Genomic DNA, 19,083 nt, shown 5'->3' on the forward strand with positions numbered 1-19,083 from the left:
TAATGCGTATTGGGGGTGGGTTGGCACTTCAGAGTTCAGACTAAGGTGCCTCTGATCAACTCCCCTGTTATATTTAGGCCTAAAATGTCCATAGAAAAAGCCAAGGGGTAATAAGGACACATTGAAGTCGTAGTGTGATGGTGCAACCGCTCTTTCTAGAGTATTCCTTGCCCAATTAGGGCTTCTGAAATTGAGGATAATACAGTCTCCTTAAAAATTCTTATCTAAGGGTCCAATCCAGCTTACTCTTCTTGTGAAGATATCTGGTTTCCACAACCCACTGGATAACCACAGTTCCTCTTTAGCCAGTGGACCACTTTATTTTTTAGAATATAGTCCGGTTCCCTTTGGCCAAGCTGTAACTGAGGTACGTTCACCATAACTGCCACATATGGACAGCATTCTGGGGGTAAACTTATAGAGATGCCGGTTCCTCCCTCGGGGGCCCTCATCTCTCCTGACTTGATATGGGTTGTGGTTGGCTGAATCCTCTGAGTCCTGTTCCCTCTAATAGGGCGTGGTTGATTATTCGGGGTCTCGCTCTGTTGAGGGTGAGTTACAACCCCATTGAGAACGTTTTTACTCCCTAGAGTTATTCTTCCTCGGGACCCATGATCCCCATTACTATTAGCTGATGTTCTTGTTGCCATGTTGGTGGTGGCTGTTACCTGTGAGGGCTGTTCAATAAGTCCCCCAATTGTTACATTCATCTTTTCCCAGACACTGTCACCAATATTCCTTAATATGCCACTAAAATGTAACTATTTCTCCATTCAGTTTGTCTAATTTATTATAAAGAGGTTTTAACAATTCTTCTATCTTTAATGCTATGAGGTCGACAAATTGTGTGGCTTGTGAATTAATTAAGGGCCCTTGGTCAGAAAGATCATCATTGACCTCGACTGTCATATTATGAGATGGTATTTTCTTGTTTTCATTATTTCCTGCCTTTACCTGGCTCTTTTTGCATCCTCTTTTCCTTTTTGGAGTAGGTGATCCATTTGGCGAGTGTAATCGTGGTACAGCAGTCTGCATGTATGGATCTGTACCTGGATTCCCTATACTTTCTCTTATCGATGGGGTGCTTTGTTGTTTATTGCAAGGAACTTCCTTTGACTGAGCATTCTCTTGCTGGGCTACTCCACTAACTTCACTAACCATCTCTTCTATCACCGTGCCTACTCCTAAAGAAAGGCGCCGTTCCGCTTTGTCGATTTCAACATTAATTGCGCTAACTGCACACACTAGGTAAGAGTCAATTGTGGTGCATGGAGGGTCAACTACTATTTTTTGCAGTTTATGCTTTGCCATTTTGGTTTGTCTACTTTTACACGAAAACCGTGCCCTCGTTCAGCTATATAGTGCAGAGTGCAAAGTACAAAAAAGTGCTGAATGCAATAGTTTGAGGGACTAGGGATTGGTCAATGTGCCGGGTGTAGTACAGAGAGCAAGGTCCAATTTAGAGAAATACATGTTTAAAATCCTCTAGATTTAACCCCTTCGATGCTCATGACGGAACGGTTCCGTCATGAGCATCGGTTGAGCTGTGCTCATGACGGAACCGCTCCGTCATGAGCACAGCCCCTGGGGGAAGCGCTGGCGCTCCCCCCCTGGGGCATCGATCGTGCCCCCACAGAGGGGGATGGCAGCGGAAGAGTTTCCGCTGCCACCCCGAGCCCCCCCACGCTTCCTGATGACGTCAGCGCGCACAGCGCGCGCCGGCGTCATCAGGAAGCGTTGGACGCGCTGGAATTCATTTCTTCCAGCGCGTCCAACGGGAAGGGTAAGTGTTTTGGTGCTGTGTTGCGGGGGGGCGGAATTCCAGGGCCTTGAGGCATCGGGGGAGAGGAAAGAGTATTTCCTCTCCCCTGATGTCTCAATGCTGGGCATTCCTGTCCCACGATCGCGCACAGCGTCGCGATCGTGGGACAGGAATGCCCCCACTAGACCCCAGGGATGATGTTTTTGGCCATTTTGGAAGCGACCCCTTGGGCAAGGGTCGCTTCCCTGGGGGTGAATATGTGAAAGACTTTTCTGCCCCCCCTGGGGGCAGATCGGTCCACTTTCGGTCCCTGTCTGCCCCCAGGGGGGGCAGAAAAGCCCACTAGACACCAGGGAATTTTGTCATATCGTTATGGGAAGCGACCCCTTGGGCAAGGGTCGCTTCCCTGGGGGAGAATTTCAGCACAGACTTTTCTGCCCCCCCTGGGGGCAGATCGGTCCACTTTCGGTCCGTTTCTGCCCCCGGGGGGGCAGAAAAGCCCACTAGACACCAGGGAATTTTGTTATATCGTTATGGGAAGCGACCCCTTGGGCAAGGGTCGCTTCCCTGGGGGAGAATTTCAGCACAGACTTTTCTGCCCCCCCTGGGGGCAGATCGGTCCACTTTCGGTCCGTTTCTGCCCCCAGGGGGGGGCAGAAAAGCCCACTAGACACCAGGGAATTTTGTAATATCGTTATGGGAAGCGACCCCTTGGGCAAGGGTCGCTTCCCTGGGGGAGAATTTGTGCACAGACTTTTCTGCCCCCCCCTGGGGGCAGATCGGTCCACTTTCGGTCCGTTTCTGCCCCCAGGGGGGGCAGAAAAGCCCACTAGACACCAGGGAAGTTCGTAATATTGTTATGGGAAGCGACCCCTTGGGCAAGGGTCGCTTCCCTGGGGGATAATTACTCCACAGACTTTTCTGGCCCCAGGGGGGGGCAGAAAACCCCTTTGTGTCGCTTCCAGGGGGCAATTTTTATAATATGTATTTGGCCCACCCGCCCCAGGACAGAGTAGCCTTTTTTTCCCTTCTGTTTTTTCCCTGCTGTTTTCTGCCCCACCTGGAACATAACCCGATTGACCATTTGGGTAGTAATATAGCATGTTGTAATGTTTATTGTTTTATTTTTTGTGAATCGCAATAGTAATGTTTTTTTTTTTTTTTACTTTTTTGTTCTAGGTGAAGGCTTTTGCTCTTTTCAGTTTGCCGTGTTGTTTCTGGCGGTTCTGCTGTTTGTGTAGTTTGGTAAGAGACTCTTTTTTGTACAATGTAAATGTGTTTGATTTCTCTGCATGAATTTTTTTTGCAAATGGTGTAATAATAGCAGTATGTTTGTTTTTTGAGTGTCAAAAACTTTTTGCATTGGTGCTCGATGTGTATTTTGTTGTCTTGTGAGTAATTTGTTTTTTTTTCTTCTTTCTAGTTTGATATCGTTGGTTTTTGCTGTGTCACTGCAGAGTTGGTTTCTGGTGAGTGCAGCTGTCTCTTGTAATTGGATTGTATAGTTTTTGAGTACATTGATCTTTGTGATAAATGTACACATTTCTTTACTTACTTGGTTTGCACATTGTTGGTTGTTGTTGACTTGTTTGTGCAGTCTTCTATCTTAGTAAGTATAATGGCTAGCCGCAGGATGACTGCTCAGCAGGTTGTTGGTTTGCTGTTTGAGTCTTCCTCTGATATTGGTTCAGAGACTGACTCTGCATCTGAGGGAGAGGAGGCAGGGGACGATTCTGGCAGTGAGTTGTCTCTCCGTATGGAGTCATCGGATGATGAAGATACTCTTAGTGCGGATGAAGTGCCTGTGTTAGAGGAGGAGACTGATGTGCCGATAGTGCGGCAAGAGGCATCTGGGTTGCAGGCTGGGGCTGCAAGGCTTCCCGTTGGTGTAGTGCGGCAAGAGGCTTCTGGGCTGCAGGCTGGGGCTGCAAGGCTTCCCTTTGAAAGTGATGACCCTTGGGTTGCCCCTGGCATGGTGCAGCCGGCATTGCCAGAGTTTACTGGTGTTCCAGGGTCTAGAGTGAATACTGAAAACTTTTTGCCGGTCAATTTTTTTCAGTTGTTTATGGACGATGTGTTTTTTGCAGAGATTGTTGAGCAGACTAATTTGTATGCCGAACAGTTTTTGAGGGACAACTGTGCCAGTCTTAAGCCACACTCTAGAGCTACCCGGTGGACTCCCACAAATGTTGAAGAGATGAAGAAGTTCTTGGGTTTAACTTTTTTGACGGGCTTGCTAAGGAAGCCATCAATGTCTTCATATTGGTCTAGCAGTCCCTTGATGGCAACGTCTATTTTTCCGGCAGTCATGAGTCGTGACAGGTATTTGCTACTGCTTCGGATGATGCATTTTGTTGATAATGGTTTAGCGTTGCCACGAGATCACCCTGACTGTGACCGTCTTTTTAAGATTAGGCCTGTCCTTGATCACTTTGTTGATCGATTTCCTGAGATCTTTGCTCCTGGGAAACAAATTGCAGTGGATGAGTCTTTGGTGTTGTTCAAGGGCCGCTTGGTTTTTAGGCAATACATTCCTAGTAAGAGGGCACGCTATGGAATAAAGCTGTATATGCTGTGTGACAGTAGGACTGGATATGTCTCTAATTTCAGGGTGTACACCGGTAAGGAATCTAGGTTTAACCTCCCTGGTTGTCCGTCCACTTTTGGAGTTACTGAGAAAATTGTTTGGGAACTTGGAAGAGGATTTTTTAACAAAGGCCACCATTTATATGTAGATAACTTCTACACTGGTGTGCGGTTGTTCAGGGAATTGACCAAAGTGGACACTCTTGCTTGTGGCACAATCCGCTCTAACCGTAAAGGTTTCCCGAAAGAACTTGTTTGTCAAAAGCTTGTGCGGGGACAGTGCAGTGCGTTGCGTTGCCAGGAGCTTCTTGCTGTGAAGTTTACAGACAGGAGAGATGTCTACATGCTGACTACCATCCATGATGAAAGCACTGCACCTGTGACTGTTTGGGGTCAGGTCGCTGAAGCGCGCAAATCTGTGTGCATTTTAGACTATAATAGGCACATGGGTGGTGTTGACAGAGTAGATCAGAGGTTGGAACCTTACACTGCTCTTCGTAAGGCTTACATTTGGTACAAGAAGTTGGCTATCCATCTTTTCCACTTGGCAATGTTTAATGCTTTTGTTGTGTTCCAGGATTCTTGCCCTGAGTCAAAGATGACTTTTGCTAAGTTTCAGGAGTCTGTAATAGGCAGCCTTGTTGTAGTGGAACAGGCAAGTGTTCCTAGAGTTGGACTGGTGGAGGATGTTGCTAGATTGAAAGAACGCCACTTTCCAGATCACATTCCTCCCACACCCGCAAAAGATTTTCCCAGTAGGAGATGTAGAGTTTGTTGGCGAAAAGGTTTGCGGAAGGAGAGTCGTATGTACTGCCCCGACTGTCCTTCTCATCCTGCACTGTGTCTCTCTGCTTGTTTTAGAGCGTACCACACACGAAAGAATTTTTGGGAGGATTCTTGAGTGGTAAAGTGAACTGCCTGGTCTGTATTCTTTGGATAATTTGATTCTGTTTCAAGGTTGGTGTTAGTGCAATGTATTTAGTTGCTGATTTTCTGTTAGAAGATTTGTATCTATTTGCAATTTGTTTTTTTTTTTTTTTTTTTTTTAAAAATCCTAAATGTGATGGCGGTGTGTGTAGGCTTGCGCTTGGCTGTTGGTGTGTGTGGACTGGCACTTGGTTGGTGGTGTGCATGGAATGGTGCTTGGCTGGCGGTGTGCATGGACTGGCGGTGTGCGTGGACTGGTGCGTGGCTGGTGGTGTGCGTGGACTGGAGCTTGGCTGGCAGTGTGCGTGGAATGGTGCTTGGCAGGCGGTGTGCGTGGACTGGTACTTGGCTGGCGGTGTGCGTGGACTGGTGGTGTGTGTGGACTGGTGCTTGGCTAGTGGTGTCCGTGGACTGGCGCTTGGCTAGCGGTGTGCGTGGACTGGTGTTTGGCTAGCGGTGTGTGTGGACTGGTGCTCTGCTGGCTGTGTGTGAGTAGTGACTTTCTGCTGGTCACTACACACACTGCTAGCTGAGTGCCACTCCACGCAATCCATCAGCCTGTGTAGTTGCTGTGTCTGGATTGTGGGCGTGTGAAAGTGATGGGCCCTTGAATGCCGCTGTGTGCTGGTGTGAGTTTTGTTATGTGATGGGCCCGCGGATGGCGGTGTGAATGGTTTTGTATGTCTCACACGTATGAAAGGTGTATGAATGGCCTGTAAAGAGGCTGGTGCCTTGTCGTGGCTTTACAGCTCACGAGCTGTGAGTCAATGGTTCAGTTTCTCGCCCTTTCAATTATTACCAGTGCATTTCATTTCTGTGAAATCACTTGCTAATACAATTGTATCTACTGAACCATCACTCACCCTCGTGCCAAATCCAACCAGTATGTGTGTGTGCTTGCGGATTAGATGGCTGTGCAGTAATATTTGTCTTTCTGAAGCAGGGTGTACCTTGTCCCTTTTTGGTGAATTTTGTAATGTGTTGCTTTTGTGCCTGGTGGTGCGAATGGTCTTGTTTGTATCACGTATGAAAGGTGTGTGAATGGCCTGTAAAGTGGTTGGTGCCTTGACGTGGCTTTACAGCTCACGAGCTGCGAGTCATTGGTTTGGTTTTTAGTGAATTTAATTGACAGTGCATTTCATTTTTGTGAAATCTCTTGTTAATAAAATTTAATACACTGAACCATGACTCGCCCTCATGCCAAATCCAACCAGTATGTGTGTGTGCAGGAATCTTTGTCTTTAGTTTCTCTGCCAAGTTACACTTTCCATGCAAGAATAACCCACCAACTGTAGATATTGTCGGAAACCCATGGGAGTTCATGGTGATGTCCCTATTGTGAATTCCCAAAATTTTTTTATCCCCAATGTCCTGCAAACCTCAAAATGTCTGCCACATTTTCTTTGCAATATTATTCCAAAATTCTCACGCTGTAGGAACAATAGATAATATGGTTTTGCAAGTGGGGTCACTTTGGTTTTTGGCCCGGTGCTCGGCGGCCATCTAGGAAAACCTACCAAACCCACGCATTTCTGAAAACTAGCTTTTAGGGAGGTATGGCTTGCGTGGATCCCCCAATGTTTCCTTACCCAGAATCCCCTGCAAACCTCAATTTTTGCTGAAAAAATCACTTTTTTCACACATTTTGGGGTGGGAAAGTAGTGGCATCACCGGGCTCACACAAATTTACCACCACCCAGCGTTCCCCCAGGTCTCCCGGTAAAAATGGTGCCTCACTTGTGTGGGAGGCCCAAGTACCCGTGGCAGGCAAGGGCCCAAAACCTGGGGGAACGCTGGGTGGTGGTAAATTTGTGTGAGCCCGGTGATGCCACAACTTTCCCACCCCAAAATGTGTGAAAAAGTGATTTTTTCAGCAAAAATTGAGGTTTGCAGGGGATTCTGGGTAAGGAAACGTTGGGGGATCCACGCAAGCCATACCTCCCTGGAAGCCGCCGGGTGTCTAGTTTTCAGAAATGCGTGGGTTTGGTAGGTTTCCCTAGGTGCCGGCAGGGCTAGGGTTCAAAAACTACAGCTAGTCACTTTGCCAAAAAAGGGTCATTTTTCACTGCAAAACTGAGGTGTGACCACGTTGCGTTTTGCGCCGTTTCCTGTCGCGGGCACTAGGCCGACCCGCACAAGTGAGGTACCATTTTTCTCGTAGGACTTTGGGGAACGCGGGGTGGGTGGAAATTTGTGGATCCACGCAGATTCCAGAACTTTCCATCCCAGAAATGTGGGGAAAATGTGTTTTTTTTGTCATTTTTTTACGTTTGCAAGGGATTCTGGGTAACAGACCATGGTGGAAGGCAGTCAAGTCACCCCATCCTGGATTCCCCTGCGTGTCTAGTTTTCAAAAATGTATAGGTTTGCTAGGTTTCCCTAGGTGCCGGCAGGGCTAGGGTTCAAAAACTACAGCTAGTCACTTTGCCAAAAAAGGGTCATTTTTCACTGCAAAATTGAGGTGTGACCACATTGCGTTTTGCGCCGTTTCCTGTCGCGGGCACTAGGCGGACCCGCACAAGTGAGGTACCATTTTTCTCGTAGGACTTTGGGGAACGCGGGGTGGGTGGAAATTTGTGGATCCACGCAGATTCCAGAACTTTCCATCCCAGAAATGTGGGGAAAATGTGTTTTTTTGTCATTTTTTTAGGTTTGCAAGGGATTCTGGGTAACAGACCATGGTGGGAGGCAGTCAAGTCACCCCATCCTGGATTCCCCCGGGTGTCTAGTTTTCAAAAATGTATAGCTTTGCTACGATTCCCTAGGTGCCGGCAGGGCTAGGGTTCAAAAACTACAGCTAGTCACTTTGCCAAAAAAGGGTCATTTTTCACTGCAAAATTGAGGTGTGACCACGTTGCGTTTTGCGCCGTTTCCTGTCGCGGGCACTAGGCCGACCCGCAGCAGGTGGAGCACTGGTCATTATGGATACCATCTTTTACACTAAAAACGTTAATGATCACGTCAACAATTCAGAAACATACATGCCTACCCCAACGGATCCAACCAATGATTTCATGATTGTGCTAAAAACCATCGTTAATACAGCTTCAGAACAGGGAGTTATCAACGATGAAGACAAAACATATCTGATCAAAAGCAACCCATCTACACCCTATATCTATATGCTCCCCAAAATGCACAAAAACGCCACAAGACCGCCATTCAGACCCATTGTGTCTACAGTGAACTCACTACATGAACCCGTAGGGAAATATTTGGACAAACATCTACAAGCTTCTGTTCAGTCGATGACTACCTACATTAAGGACACAACTGATTTTCTCAACATCCTGGAGTCTATTCGAAATTTGATAACCATGGAAACCGTCCTATGTACCATTGATGTAAACTCACTTTACACTTCTATACCCCATGATAAAGGCATTGAGGCTATCGAGTCATTTCTAATGACCACAGACAAACCAGAGAATCTCAAAGTATTTCTGATGGAACTTATGCATTTTACCCTTTACCACAGCTACTTCGAATGGGCAGGAACATTTTACATTCAATGCTCCGGAACTTCCATGGGCAATTGTGCCGCCCCAACATACGCGAACCTCTTCATGCACCGTTTTGAAATGGACAACATACTTTGCAAACACGAGTGGACCCAACATCTTACCCTTTATAAAAGATACATTGATGACATTTTTATCTTATGGAATGGCTCAATTGATCATCTGGAATCACTAATTGAATCACTTAACACAGTTGACCAACGAATTCAATTCACTCACTGTATAAACAAAGAATCGATAACATTCCTGGATACCAAGGTCACATTACATAAAGGACACCTCACCACTGAAGTTTACACTAAACCTACTGACCGCAATAACCTCCTGCACTTTCACAGTTTCCACCAACCATCTCTCAAGAATCACTTGCCCTACTCACAACTACTACGATTGAAAAGAATCTCAAGTACCAATGAATTGTTTGAATCAAGCAAATCCGCTCGCATTTCCAAATTTGAACAACGAAAATATCCTACCAAAGTTCTTGACAACGCCATTTTGAAGTCTAACAAGTCTACCCGACAGATGCTTCTTTCACCCAAACCACCAAAAACTTCAGATCAACGAATGAAATTTGTGTCAAAATTCTCTACACAAAGTTTCAACATAAAAAAAACCATCCTCAGGCATTGGCCTATGTTAAGCATGGAAATGGATTTCAATAACATTTTTGAAATATCACCTAGATTTGCATACCAAAGATCACGCAACTTCAAACAAATATTGTCTAAAGCTGATGAACTCATTACCAGCACCTTCAAAGGTACTTTACCATTTCTTAACTGTGGTAATTGTAACTCTATCATCAAAGGTACCAACATCCAACACCCTTCACAAGGCAACACGATTAAACTCAAGGTTACAGCCACATGTAATAGTCAGAATCTCATTTACATGTTGAAATGTCCATGTGGTTTGGTTTATGTGGGCAAAACTGAGAGAAAAATCCGTATACGGATTAATGAACACAAAAGCAATATACGTACCAAACAGGCGAAATCACCAATCGCAACTCATTTTCACCAGCATCAGCATAACATCTGCCAACTGCGATTTTTGGTTCTTGAACAGATTCCCCATCTGAGGGGACGTGACAATAGTAAATATCTATTACAAAGAGAAACATTTTGGATCCACAAGCTGAATTCCATACATCCGAAAGGTCTCAACGAGCGTTATGATCTGGGCTGTTTTCTGTAACTAAGGTCTTCTTCATTCACCTTAAAATGGAGATTTGAACTTTCACCCGACTTGTGATACCCTAGTACCTTGTGTAACTTTACAGTTCATGTTGAACCTCACAGCTATTTTATTTTATTTACTAATTTTACCTTATACACATGTACCATTGTACAATTACATTGACGCTCCTTAACAAGCTCCATGATTTGGTAATATCTTACATCTTTTGAACTGTCGCTTCCGGTTCGAATCATTCGAATTACATGTGTTTCTTCGGTTTCACACGCTGTCTTTTCCATTTTACTTTTGGCCTAATTCCTTTACAGATTTAACCGCACTCACTTGTGTTTATTATTTCATATTTTGTTGACCACGATATTGTTTGTACGTGTAGTCTCACCAAACTTTATTGACCTTTTGGAACTACAAGTCTGTTTTCTTTGTAGTTCTCCTTTTCCCGTATTTTTCCTTATCACATATCACATGATTACGTGTAGTTGCATCAAACTTCATTGACCTCTTGGAACTACAAGTCTGTCTTCTTTGTAGTTCTTCTTTTCCCGCACTTTTCCTTATCACATGTCTATATATCACATGATTACTATCCATTACACTTACCGGAGCGTTTCCGACTTGATTCTCCCGGTTTCAGGAGAATCTATACATCACCATACCAACTGTAAGTTTGATCTTCCGTTACTTGTCAGATATTGATTGAGTTCTTTTAAAAGGCCCCACGCTGCATGCATTTTTGTTACCCATACCACCATCTAGATTTTTCTTTTTATTTCGTCTTTACTTCTTCTCACAATTTTGGCATTACTTTGTCCTACATGGTATTTTCATTTTATTCATTTCATTTAATTTTTTTACTTACACTACCACCCAAACTTTCCTGGTCCATTTCGGCTTCACTTTTTCTTACGACTTTGGTAAATGCACACTACAGTATCTTGTTTTAACACGTAAAACAAGTGGATATTTTCACATCACCATGATGTGTAGCGCGCCTCTATTTTGGTAATTACTAATACTGGTATTGTGTTTTTCTACCTATCACGAACGTATTATTTTTAATACTGTTTCAACATGATTATGTTTGTTACAATCAACATCTACTGTATAATTGTTTGGGCAAAGATTTCTCTTTTCTATTGAGTGTTTACAAAATGTATACATATACTGAACCCTATACCTTATCCTTTCAGAGTACCGCCCCTGAAGAAGGGCTTAAAAAAGCCCGAAAGGCATTGGGCAGTTGGATATATGACGCTTTGATAAAGAATGAATACAATTCTTTGACTTCATTAATTTTGAACAACGGTTAATAAACTCAAGTTATGCTTGAATAAACTTCGATTTACCTGAGTTTAATTTCACAAAAGAGATCATATCTCTGAGATTGAGTGCAAAACGAAAGACATTTTCCTATTCAGGAACGTGCTATCATTATCCACGTTGCGTTTTGCGCCATTTCCTGTCGCGGGCACCAGGCCAACCCGCACAAGTGAGGTACCATTTTTCTCGTAGGACTTTGGGGAACGCGGGGTGGGTGGAAATTTGTGGATCCACGCAGATTCCAGAACTTTCCATCCCAGAAATGTGGGGAAAATGTGTTTTTTTGTCATTTTTTTACGTTTGCAAGGGATTCTGGGTAACAGACCATGGTGGGAGGCAGTCAAATCACCCCATCCTGGATTCCCCTGGGTGTCTAGTTTTCAAAAATGTATAGGTTTGCTAGGTTTCCCTAAGTGCCGGCAGGGCTAGGGTTCAAAAACTACAGCTAGTCACTTTGCCAAAAAAGGGTCATTTTTCACTGCAAAATTAAGGTGTGACCACGTTGCGTTTTGCGCCATTTCCTGTCGCGGGCACTAGTCCGACCCGCACAAGTGAGGTACCATTTTTCTCGTAGGACTTTGGGGAACGCGGGGTGGGTGGAAATTTGTGGGTCCACGCAGATTCCAGAACTTTCCATCCCAGAAATGTGGGGAAAATGTGTTTTTTTTGTCATTTTTTTAGGTTTGCAAGGGATTCTGGGTAACAGACCATGGTGGGAGGCAGTCAAATCACCCCATCCTGGATTCCCCTGGGTGTCTAGTTTTCAAACATGTATAGGTTTGCTAGGTTTCCCTAGGTGCCGGCAGGGCTAGGGTTCAAAAACTACAGCTAGTCACTTTGCCAAAAAAGGGTCATTTTTCACTGCAAAATTAAGGTGTGACCACGTTGCGTTTTGCGCCATTTCCTGTCGCGGGCACTAGGCCGACCTGCACAAGTGAGGTACCATTTTTCTCGTAGCACTTTGGGGAACGCGGGGTGGGTGGAAATTTGTGGATCCACCCAGATTCCAGAACTTTCCATCCCAGAAATGTGAGGAAAATGTGTTTTTTTTGTCATTTTTTTACGTTTGCAAGGGATTCTGGGTAACAGACCATAGTGGGAGGCAGTCAAGTCACCCAATCCTGGATTCCCCTGGGTGTCTACTTTTCAAAAATGTATAGGTTTGCTAAGTTTCCCTAGGTGCCGGCAGGGCTAGGGTTCAAAAACTACAGCTAGTCACTTTGCCAAAAAGGGGTCATTTTTCACTGCAAAATTGAGGTGTGACCACCTTGCGTTTTGCACCGTTTCCTGTCGCGGCCACTAGTCCGACCCACACAAGTGAGGTACCAGTTTTCTCGTAGGACTTTGGGGAACGTGGGGTGGGTGGAAATTTGTGGATCCACGCAGATTCCAGAACATTCCATCCCAGAAATGTGGGGAAAATGTGTTTTTTTTGTCATTTTTTTACGTTTGCAAGGGATTCTGGGTAACAGACCATGGTGGGAGGCAGTCAAGTCACCCCATCCTGGATTCCCCTGGGTGTCTAGTTTTCAAAAATGTATAGGTTTGCTAGGTTTCCCTTGGTGCCGGCAGGGCTAGGGTTCAAAAACTACAGCTAGACTCTTCGCAAAAAAGGGGTCATTTTTCACTGCAAAATTGAGGTGTGACCACGTTGCGTTTTGCGCCGTTTCCTGTGGCGGGCACTAGGCCGACCTGCACAAGTGAGGTACCATTTTTCTCGTAGGACTTTGGGGAACGTGGGGTGGGTGGAAATTTGTGGATCCACGCAGATTCCAGAACTTTCCATCCCAGAAATGTGGGGAAAATGTGTTTTTTTTGTCAGTTTTTTTAAGTTTACAAGGGATTCTGGGTAACAGACCATGGTGGGAGGCAGTCAAGTCACCCCATCCTGGATTCCCCTGGGTGTCTAGTTTTCAAAAATGTATAGGTTTGCTAGGTTTCCCTAGGTGCCGGCAGGGCTAGGGTTCAAAAACTACAGCTAGACTCTTCGCAAAAAAAGTTTAAAATTTCAGTGTGAAAATGTGGTGTGTTCAGCTTGGGTTTTGAGCCACTTCCTGTCGTGGGCACTATGCCTACCCACACAAGTGAGGTACCATTTTTATCGGGAGACTTAGGGTAGTTCAGGTTTGTAAAGCAACTGTTATTACCTATTGATTTTGGATGCATTTCTCCCTTCCAAATGAAAGACATTGTGTAAAAAAAAAGTCATCTTGAAAAATGACCAATAATTGTCATGCAAGTATGAGTATTCCCAATTTCGAAAATGTGCAAATATGCACTGTTTCTAAACTCTGTAGTTTGTTCCCATTTCAGAAATACATAGGTGTCTTTCATACCGATTTTTCCATGTATACATTTTCCCACAATAATTGCTATAGACCCGGAACAAAAAAAAAACCATTACAAAATGCTGCTCAGTTTTTTACTCTGGGTTCGTTGGCCTCTTGGTGAACCTACAAGTCCTATATATCCCCACAACCAGGAAGGTCCAGTGGATGTAACGGTACATTGCTTTCTAAGAGATGTGATAATTAGAAGAAGTTACAGGTGAAAACGTTGACTCAAAAGGCTGCTTTTTTCAACTAATTTTTAATTTTTCCTATATTTAACTGTTAGTTTCTATAAAGAAACCTTGATGGATCTACACAAATGACCCCTTGCTGAATTCAGAATTTTGTCTACTTTTCAAAAATGTATAGCTTTCTAGGGTCCATTATTGTTTCTGTACCCATTTCTACCATTAACTGGAAGGAGGTTGAAAGCACAAAAAATAGCAAAAAGAGGGTATGTCCCAGAAAAATGCCAAAACTGTGTAAAAAATGTTGGTTTTATGACAAAATTCTGTCATTCCCTAAAAGCTGGAGAAATGGTGATTTCAGCCCCACAAACCCTTTTTTGATACCATTTGCAGAGAAAAACCCAGAAGCTTTCATTTACAGCCCGTTTTTCCCATTTTTCACAAAAAAAACAAAATGTTGCTGTATTTTGACTAATTTCTGGGAACCCTCTAGGAGAATCCACAAACCCTGGGTACCTTTAGAATCCCCATGATGTTGGAAGAAAAGGACGCAAATTTGGCGTGGATACCTAATGTGGTCAAAAAGTTACAGGGGCCTAAGCGCGCACTACCCCAAATAGCCCAAAAAAGGCTTAGCACAGGAGGGGAAAAGGCCTAGCAGCGAAGGGGTTAAATAGGATTAAAGGGAGAAAAAAAAAGTTAAATAACACTATTTACCACAGGCTATTCACAGTAGCTTCAATAAAAATATACAGTAATCTACACACAAATAAAATTAAGTACAATTTGGCTGAACCTAAAAAATCTGATATCTTACTGCTACTACTTGTAGCGCCTGCCACTTGCAAAACTCCCCTACTGCGAGGTCGATAAAAGAGCACAACAACATATAACAGTATATAAAAGGCAGGCACCGTAAAAGAAAAGAGTTAATTATGCATGAGGGCTCACCGCCTTTACTGTTCAATTCAGTAATTGGAGATGTCGTCCAACTTCAGTTCAGTCCTGTTCACAGTATACATTTGTCCAATGTTCAACACCTCATTCCTGGGCCAAGAGGGGTGGCCCTGCCCTGCCTCATCTGGCCGTGGACGGGCGCAGACTGTGGGAGCCCCAGGTGGATATTGTAGGTGCCTCCTGGTGCAGGAAATCCCATCGGTGTTGGCGGCAACACGCTATGCCGCAAGGGAGGCTGGGGGGTGTAGTCCTCCTCCCAGCTCCCGGTCTCCCCGTCCCCAGCGAGGGGCGAACAGAAGCAGCAGATCAGGGCAAATGGGCTACAACTACAGAGTGCCTACTGTCACTCAGTAATATTAATATGCATATATTAATGTAATATTAATATGTGTGTATATATACATATAGGTTACCTACTGGCAGTCACCAGTAGATAGTTACAGTTGGGACCTAAAATCACTTGCTGGAAAAGTCTTTGTAAAAAGCCTGAGGCCCGACCACATCCATAATTCCTTGAGTTGAGTTGGGATAGGATTAGTCTTAGATGGTGTAGAAATTCTGGGACCTGGCATGCCAGAGATAAGAAAATGTTTGAGAGCATTCAACCTTTTGATGTAGTTTTGTTTCATTAAAATAAATTAATGTCTAGATATTGAAGGTACTGAGTGCAACTACTATTCTATCAACAGATAACGTTTTGATTCACAGGTCACCATAACAAAACTTTGAGTCCAGTATTCTTGGGACATTTTACTAGCTATCCTGTGAGCTATTTCACCGGCAGCTCTGTAAGCACCATATTTAATGGCACTAATCCGGGGACTCTACCCCGTTCACATTACGCATCACGATTCAGTGCATCTAGTGTACATAATCTTTGTTATATTTAGAGAAGCTTATTCTGAATGCCATTATTATGTATTGGCCACAGGTCCACCTATATCCTTTTTGGCTACATTAAGAAAACCGCTTTGGCATGCTGGGGAACTACTGAACCGGCAGCCCGGTAAGCACTACTTTTCCTTCCCCAAATGTTTGTTTCAGTAGTGTAGAATATGCTTTTCCCCTTCTCATCCCTTCGCCCACCCCCGAATTCGGGCGCATTGTTGTACACGACATTAGTGTTGGCACATTGTGTATATTGCATACGCTGTGTATAGTATATCTAGCAAAATAAGAACATTACTACATTTAACTCAATTTCCGCATAGACTTATCCCCAGGCGTTCTTTCAAGATTAACTGTGCACTGATACCGCCTAAGCCCAGCCGGGTTGGAATTATCACCGTTAGCACGGTAAGCGCTTCATCACTTCTGTCCCTTTGAGTTTTTTGCAGTTTTTTCCATCTGGTTTCATAGTAACTATCCTGCTTACGTTTCTTTTCTCCTCCTCCACTTTTCTCTTTCTCTCTACTTCATTTTTAGATTACAAAGATTTAGACTTTGATATTCAGGTAGACAATCATATTCTGCAAATAACAGAATTGTTGTATAAACAGGCACCGTCCATTCATTTTCTGCGTTTGCAAACTACCCGATATTTAACCATTTGTTCTTTTAATAATTGTTTTCTAACTCAATCTTACATAGGCACAGTTTCAATGTCACTATAAGGGTCCATGTATTGAGGTTCTTTTTGGACACACTGACTGAGCAATGTGTGTCAACATTGCAATTGATTGTTTTTTCACGTCTTGGAAGGTGTATAGGGTCTCCACTAGTAGTCAAATGTCACAAATGTAGGGACACTTGTCCTGACATTGCCCATGCAACTGTTTCATGTTCTAGATGTTTTATATACAACGTTTGTATCTTTCCCAGCCCTGAGGAAGTTGCGGAATTACTTTCCACATGCGACGAAACACGTGTCAGCTGGTTTCTGTTGTGGCTTAATGAAAATCACATTAAAGATACAGCAACACTACTGCAGCATGATTATGGATCATTCTTGATTGGATTAAATTGTTGTAACACTATTACATACTGTCTATTATCTAGTTGTGTGCCTAGGTCTTGTTAGAAATTTGTATATAGTTAGGGATTCTCCCTCAAATAAATTGGGGGGTTATAGGGCTTATCCCCTTTCCTAGTGGCACCAATCAACATCTCTTGTATTTTAATTTGCATCATATAGCAGAGCACCCATATACCCTGGCTTCTATAAACCCTTTGCTTAGAGACTCAGTCTGAGAGACTGAACTACAATTCCCATGATTTCTGCTAAACCGGAAGTATAAAAGCGGCTACCGGGTTCGGCACGCTGCAGATTATTCTTGCTGGATCTCTGAAGTAGAGCGTCTGTGCGTTTGTATTTGAGGCTTCCTGTGGGTAAGGGTGCAGTGCACTAATCAGTGTTTGAATTGTTGGAACGGTGGCTGAGTGAAGGTTTGCTCCCTAATCACCGCTTGGCTTTGTCTATTCAAACAAAGCAACATTTCTTTCTCTGTTGGGAACGTGTTCCCGAAAAACATTTTTTATGTTGAAGTGTTGGCCGGTGTTGTTCCTAAGAAAATTCACGGCTCGGTGAGTATTCTTCACCTTGCCTGGATAACTTGTTCGTATATGAATTGTTTGGTATTTGGGGCAGAGAAATAGCAGCAAATTTTACCATAGAAAATACCAAGCAACTGTGTGCAAAGATCATGGCTTCACTGCAATATTTTGATAGACTTTCAGAGTATTGATGTTGTTACTGAGATAAAAATAAGTCCTAAGGAACTTATGAACTATACAAAAGGAAGTTGCGGTTATAAAAATGAATACTCACTGAATCCTTGATTCCTTTGGCACATATCTGTTACCCATTTGCACATTTATTAGTTCTTTTGTATTCTCTTTTTGATATCCTAACAGGGCATCATTTGAGTCCTGGTTGGTTCAATCCCTGTGAGACTTATCTTCTTGTTCTATTGGGTAGGTATTCATGGTTATGGGAATGGTGGAGGAAATCTACTAGTACAAGTTTAGGTAGATAAACTGTATTTTTATATTACAGTATTACTCAGAGGAAAGAGAATAGTGGAGCACTTGGACTCTTGTCCTTGGACACAAGGTTATCCAGGGTTATTTTCTTTTGCAGGTACAACATTACATATACTAGTACAGATGAATTTCAAAGATCATTAATAATTCTGGAAATATATAAATATGTAACAAGTTTATATGTTATGTTTTACAGATCTTCTTCCCTGCCGTTCCCTTACCTTCCTTCCCTCACTTGATCACCTTAATAATCTGTGCTGTTATAGCAATCGGATTTAAGGCTATCAAGAGGTGGACCACTTTGAGCAGCGAACCGATCCCGATGGACTTGATTGTTGAGCCTCAACAGCCAGCCAAAATTTCTGAAGCTAAAAACAAACATGACCGTATTCATAATTGCATCATTTAACACAATTTGAAGCATGTGATTTCTCAAACTGTGGTCCTCTGTTTGTCAGTCAATTATTAATGTTTGATAGAGGCCATTATCTGTCTCAGATTAATGAGATTTTCAATGTATTCTCCACAATGCCTTCCTGAGTTAATCAATATGTAATTCTACAGTATTGTTGAATGGATAGTGCAGTGAAAGCGTAGGGTCTCTGACTGTCTTTAGGTGAATAGAGCATGCGGTGCACACAAAAATAGTAACCATGAGGCTCTAATTTAATAAATGAAAATTACATATACAGCTAACTAAGTTCACTTAAATTGTGCTATATTTCAAAAATAAAATTCAGAAATAATATATACAATGGTTTTGAAGAGTATGAAATTGTCAGTAAACAAATGAACACATTCAGATACACTGCGTTTATGGGCTAATTTGCTCTACCTGTCACTCTCTAAAGCAAGGAACTGATGATGTTATGGTCCTAGGTTTAGCCCCAAATGCGAGTTTGAATCTGAAAACAGCCTCTTTCTTTTCTCCTCCTCAGATTGGTGTAAATGCAGTGAAGGTGTGTTATTCACCACCCAGGACTGTTGTGTCTCTCAACACTTGCACTTTTTTTCTTCCAAGATTGTTTCTGTAGAACTTTAAAATTATGTATTCCTGTTGTTTTAGATCCAGCTTCAGTCTTTGAAAGTATCTCTCATTTCATTTTTGCAAACTGTAGCCACTGTAACAACAAATATTATGTAACATACTAATTGTTGGCATCTAATGAATACAATATTTTTACACAGGAATCGTCAATTTGGAATCTGCTCCCCAAGTACTTACATAAAGGATACTGTTTTGTTACAAGACCCCTTGCTTAATGCTGACCCAGAAGCGGAAATAAACAGTGGTTATATTCCAATGGTCA

The sequence above is a fragment of the Triturus cristatus genome, chromosome 12, assembly GCF_964204655.1.
Source record: "Triturus cristatus chromosome 12, aTriCri1.1, whole genome shotgun sequence".
In the NCBI taxonomy this organism is placed as follows: domain Eukaryota; kingdom Metazoa; phylum Chordata; class Amphibia; order Caudata; family Salamandridae; genus Triturus; species Triturus cristatus.